Genomic DNA, 6,179 nt, shown 5'->3' on the forward strand with positions numbered 1-6,179 from the left:
GGAGGGCGGGCCGGGTCACGTGGGCCGGCGGGCAGCGGAGCGCCGGGGGCGGGGCGGCGAGGGGCGTCGGAGGCCATTTTGGGGGCGCAGTGGTCCGCAGCCCGCGACCGCCTGCAGCCCGCGCCCTGGGTGCCGCGCGCCAGGCTGTCTTCTTGGCTCTGCTGGGAACTAGCTTCCCGCCTCCGGCTTTCTCAACGGGAGTCTCCGTCCTCAGCCCTTTCTGTCCTTCATCTGCGTGCGCGTAAACCAGAATACTCCTCCGTCACTTTCTGCAGCAAACAGCTCGCTGTGCCCCGACATCAGAGCCTCCGCCACCCCAGCTTGTCCCGCTTTTCCCCAACCCGAGCCAGAACCCCAATCTTGGGCTCTCTTCCCCTGTCTCCTGGCCTCCACGACCATTTCCCAGCGTGACACCTTACGTAATTTTAAAAATCATTTCCATCGCTTTCTCTGCTGTCCACCAGAACAAGGAACTCTCGTTTTGTTCGCTGCTTTAGCTAAACGCCTCCAACAGGCGCTTAATAAATATTTGGGGAACGAATGAATGAATGGGAGCTCGGGATGTAAACTGGCGTGAATAGGGACGACCTTCGTTTTAAACGAAAGGAGACTAAATCCCAGATTGTAAAGCCACCTTAGACCTAGGACTGGAAGAAACAGTCGAGGCGGAGTGCACGGCAAACTACAGGCAGTCTGCTGCCAGCCGTGTTTAAAAACGTTAAAGCTGATTTCCTACGTGTTAACCATTGAGATATGTAACAAAGAGATTGACTCAGTTTACGTTGCTTGGCTCTGGATGCGGTTTTCCCTTATTTATTCAGAAAATATTTGCTGTGTATTTGTAGGATCGAAGAGGAATCTTCAATGCAGCCAACAGCCTGGGACGTTCGCCAGAGCTCATTTCCTCCCCCTTCCCCCAGCCTCACGGGTAGGTGTGGGTCCTGGAGGGTGAAGTCCGCCTACCAGTTCCTTAGGTGGGAATGCGAAGTCTCTGAATTCCAAAGGCCACTTTCAGTAAGGATTACAGCCCACGCTGGCCCAGTGCCCTGGGGAGGAACAGTAAAATAAGGTGTGGTGGGGGTGGGAATCAGAAAAGGATACTGCAGGGTCCTGTTACCTCCAGATCACTGGGTGGTTTTTTGTTTGTTTGTTTGTTTGTTTTAAAGAGAGGATTTAATTTTTTTTTTTAATGTAGGATTGTTGAAATAACCCGGGTATTAGAAAAATGGGAGGACTTAAACTCTCCAGGGTAACACATTAGCAATTGGAATACTGAGTGTATTTGTAGTAAATACAAAGTTGGGTAGTAACTCAGCACTATTAACACGGATTACAAGGAAAAACCAGGAGCCTCTGAGTCACTGTCTTTGTCACCTGTTCATTAAAGAAGCAAGTTTGGAGGGACATCAGGCACAAGTGACAAAGGTGACACAAAGATTTTTTCCAGAGTTCAAAAAGGAAGATATCCCTCTCCCTAGGAATTGTTACAGTTTGGCAAAATTGGCCAGTTTATGAATACAGCAAAAGCAAAACATTAAATATAATATCCAGAAAGTAGTAAATAACATTGATATATACTCCAGAGGGTGATTTTACTTTGTGAGATGATGTAGAAGAGAAAATTCTAAGTAAATTGGAGAAAATTTCATCCAAGAAGTGAATTCGGAGCCACATTTTTGTCCTGTAATTCTTTAGATCTTTTCTGAGTTCTCTAAGACACCATTACCACCACCAGCTCTATCAAAATGTTCACTCAACAATCACCTATTTTAAAAATACTAGCTGAAAGATGCTGATCCCACTGGCTGAGATCAGAAGAACAAGAGACAGGAGAGATTTAAGGAGGACCTCAAAGAGGACAAATGTGATCAATTAACTTTGAAAATTGCCATCCTGGAAAAGTAGGTAAGACAGCTACAAAAAAAAAAAAAAAGAAAGAAAGTCTAGCAAATCATTTGATTGAAGGGGGAAGCCCTACACCCAAGAAGGTGGCTTAGAAGAGAAGTCAGAACTAGAGGTTGTGGAGATAAAATTTATCCAGAAAAGAGATTGCTATACAAGGAAGAGGGAATGATTGACCAGCCTGCTTACCAGTTCACTAAGTGACTGTCACAAGACATGCTTTTCCAACATAATTCCAGGTTTACAGTCTCCCTTCCTCCGATCACAAATCCTACTATCAGACAGACTATTATCGCTGCCAGGAAGTTGCTTCAGACCACTGCTGCTAATGGACTTTCATCAAATCCTATCCCTTCCTCTCTCTCCATAAGACCCTTCTCTGTTATCTTTGTCCATATAAACTTTCAGAACAGCCTGCATGTTTTGTAACCCCCCCCTTTTTTTCCAACCGTATTTATTTATTTTTATTTGACCAGAGAGGGACAGAGCAACAGAGAGAGAAAAAGTAAGAAAGCAAGCCACCAGGTCCAGGATTCAAACCACAGTTGGCCATGTGGGAGTCCAGTGCCATTAACCACCACGCCACCTGCCAGCCCCTGGTAACCCTTTTACTAGTGTAAAAGACCATTGCCTTTTCAGGGTCAGTGGACATGTTGGTAATTTCCATCTGGTCATGCTGCTGGTGGGTCTGACTGATGCTATTGAGACCAGTAAATTCCCCTTTTCTCTACTTTACTGTTCTTTTCAGCTTGACAAGACAGAGCTAAGAATCATTCACATTGATATGAAAGTTTGCAAAGAGGACCAAAGAACAGACAGAAGTGGGGTGGGGGGGATCAGTGATGGAGTGGTCAGAGAGGTAGGAGAAAGAGCCCATGGATGACAGATGTTCAAGGAGAAGAGATGAGAATTTGGCACTAAGAAGTTATTGTTGATCTTCCAGATGTCAATTTCAGCAGAGTGGGAGGCTCTCACCTCAGACCAGAATGCAGGAAGTATATTAATAAAAGGGAAGGAGAGAAGCTATCATTTTGTTAGGAATTATTTTGAAATTTTTTATTTATCATTATTATTATTATTTATTTTTAGTTTGCTACAGGTACACGCACTCACCAGAGAGAGAGACAGAGAGGAAGTGAGAAAGCAAGCGGTCTGGTACTCGAACTCAGGCAGCCATGTGGGAGTTTAGTGCCTTAACCACCACGCCACCTGCTAGCCTAGGATAACCTATCTTTTGCTTTTTTAGGGGGGTAGTTGTTTTTTTTTTTGTTTTTTTTTTTTTTTTTGAGAGGTTTTTGCTGTAAGGCACGTGCGCTCGCCAGACAGAGAGAGACAGAGAGACAGAAAGCGAGAAATCACCCCCCAGGGGGGTGGTCACGCCACAATCCTTTCTCCTCCATTCTCCTCTGGGATCTTGGGCACGCATGCACATGCGCCCGGCATGGCTTTAAGCCCTCAGGTCCGGGACTCAAACCGCGGTTGACTACGTGGGAGTCCAGTGACATAGCCATTACGCTAACTGCTGGTCCCAGGGGGTTAGATTTTTTGCTATAGGGTGCGTGCAACTTGCTGGAGAGACAAAAAGACAGAAAATGAGAAATTACCCCCATGGGGATGGCCATGCTGTAATTCCCTTCTCCATTCTCCTCTCAGGATTTGGGCGCTCATTGTGAGTTTCAAGCAGCCAGGTCTGGAACTTGAACCGCAGTTGGCTACATTTTAGTCCTACACTTTAACCACTACACTACCTGCTGCCTCCTAGAGAAGCTATGTTAAAAATGGAGAATTTGGTTGGTTGGTTTCATTTAGTTTGATTTTAAGGAGAGATTTGGTTATATTTTGAGAAAAATCCAGAAGAGTTGGCATGAATCAAGAAATAGGAGAGGGTAATGAGGGAGGGAGAGAGAATGAGAATAGTCAAATAGTCAAAGCCTGGTCTTAGAGAAGAGGGTAAAATCTCTGTTCTAGAACTTAAGTTGGAAGAACAGTGGAAGGGAGTGGGGATTTGAGGAAGTTGAGTCAGATAACTTTGGTTCACCAGATTACTGGATCTGCCAAAGAGAAGAGTGATTTTCTGGACTGCGGAGAATCTGTAAACAAGTTTTGAAGCTGTTGGAGGGCCAGCAAGTGGCGTGGTGATTAAGGCACTGGACTCCCACGTGGCTAACTGCAGTAAGAGTACCAGACCTGGCGGCCTGCTTTCTCACTTTCCCTCTTTTCTCTCTCTCTAGTGAGTATGTGTGCCCTAGAGCAAATTTTAAAATAATAAATAATTCTTTAGAAACGAAAAGTGTTGGAATTATCTACAAGCCTGAGGAAGGATGTAAGTACAAGATGAATCACACAAATGAAATGCTGCTAGAAAGTCTCTCTTTCAACTGAAATAGGGTGAGACCTATCGGTGCCTTGAAAAACACAGATAGGTGAAAGGGGAGGAGGAGAGGGGACAAGAAAATATGCAAAGACCCTGGGAGCAGAAAAGCAGAATGTTGTAGAAGGAACTTAAAAGAGTGTATAGACTGAGCATAGGACGGGGAAATAGTTGGAAATAAGATAAAAAATAAATTCTGAGGGAAATTTTGCAAGGCGTTGAATATTGGGGTAAGGATTGGGTTTTATCGGTAGGTAATGGAGAACTCTTGAAGGATTTTGAGCAAGAAAACGACACTACTTCAGAAGGTGACTCTCCATCTGTAGGTCAATGCGATGCCAAAGCTTGATTGAGGGGATACATCAGGGTGTTGGCAAAGGGAAGGGAAGGCCAGGGCCAGCCCTGCTGCTGCTCTTGTAGTATGGTACTCGTTTCCCTCTCCTTCTCGAAGATTTGTTTACAAAGACTTTGTTCTTCAACAGCAGTGATGGCATGTAGTGTAGTAATGCTTGGGGCTTGTCTTGGTTGAGTAAAATTTCTATCCTAGGTATGCGAGGAAAGATAAGAAGAAATGGTCACTCTGTGTACTTTGGGGCCAGGATCTCCAAGAGTCCTCAAGAGGTAGTTTGTTCTTTCTGACCCCGGTCTTCCATTCTTTTCTCATTTAACCCGGGAGACAGCCACGGAGTTGTTGAGTGTTTATTTCTTTATTTCTCCCTTGAGTGAGACTTAGACAGAAACAAATACACAGGCAACCCCAGCAAGGTCTATGTGCAGCAGCCTACCCCAGCTTCAGCCAGCCCTGGATCATGGGCACGTCTACCTGGTGTGTTTACCGAGGTCTCTGAATGCAAACCTAGAACCTTCCTACATGCTCAGCCTTGTAGAGTGTTGTGTTGCCGTTGTGCTGCCAGCCAGTCCCCAGTGGAGATAACGGGCCTTGTCCACCTTTGCCATATCTTCAAACTTTCCTTTCTCTTTAGCAGACACTGTCTTCCCCCTCTCTGAGCACTTCTTAGAAAACTCTGAGAAGTTGACTGAAGCATCTGGGTGCTTCTTGTGCTCCTCCTGGCAAGTTTGCACAAAGAATGCATATGATGACATTTTGCCTCTTGGCTTCTTAGGATCTCCTTTGCCCATGTTTAGTTATCTTTCCTCCGAGGCTCAGAGTTGCCCAGTGCCCATCTGGCTCTCACTTGCCCTGGTGCTGTCTCTATGGAGCTTAATGTACTGCAATGGCTGTGAGAGCGGGAGGCAGCCCGAGATTTTTATAATGGACAGTACTGAGTTGGTGCACTGAGTCAGGAGTCAAGAGACCTGTACTCATTTTACCTTTTTCCCCTCTAATTTGCCGTAGGGTGCATGTTTTCACCAAGGAAAAACAGAGAGAAAGAGAGAGATGGAGAGAAAGACAGCACTCTCCAATGGGGCATGATCACGCCACAATCCCTTCTCCTCCATTTCTCCATCTTGTTGAGATTTGGGGCACACACACATGCCAGACACATTTTTCAAGTTGCCAGGGCAGGATTCCAACCACATAAGTTGGCCATGTGGGGTCTGGCTCCCTTAACCACTAAACCACAGAGCTGGCCCTCTAATTTTACTTCTAAGAAAGCTATACTTTTAACCAAATCTAAAACTTCTGGGGCTCAGTTTCTTCTGAGAATTAAGATGATCCCAGATTTCATAATTCTTTCTTTGTTGTTGTTGTTGTTGTTGTTGTTTAAAGAATTATTTTATTGGGAACCAGCAGTTAGTGTAATGGCTATGTCGCTGGACTCCCACGTAGTCGACCACGGTTTGTGTCCCGGACCCGGTGGCTTAAAACTCACGCCGGGTGCGTGTGCGTGCGTGCCCAAGATCCCGAGAGGAGAATGGAGGAGAAGGGATTGCGGCGTGACCA

Source organism: Tupaia chinensis, unplaced genomic scaffold (assembly GCF_000334495.1).
Source record: "Tupaia chinensis unplaced genomic scaffold, TupChi_1.0 Scaffold145814_1, whole genome shotgun sequence".
Lineage (NCBI taxonomy): Eukaryota > Metazoa > Chordata > Mammalia > Scandentia > Tupaiidae > Tupaia > Tupaia belangeri.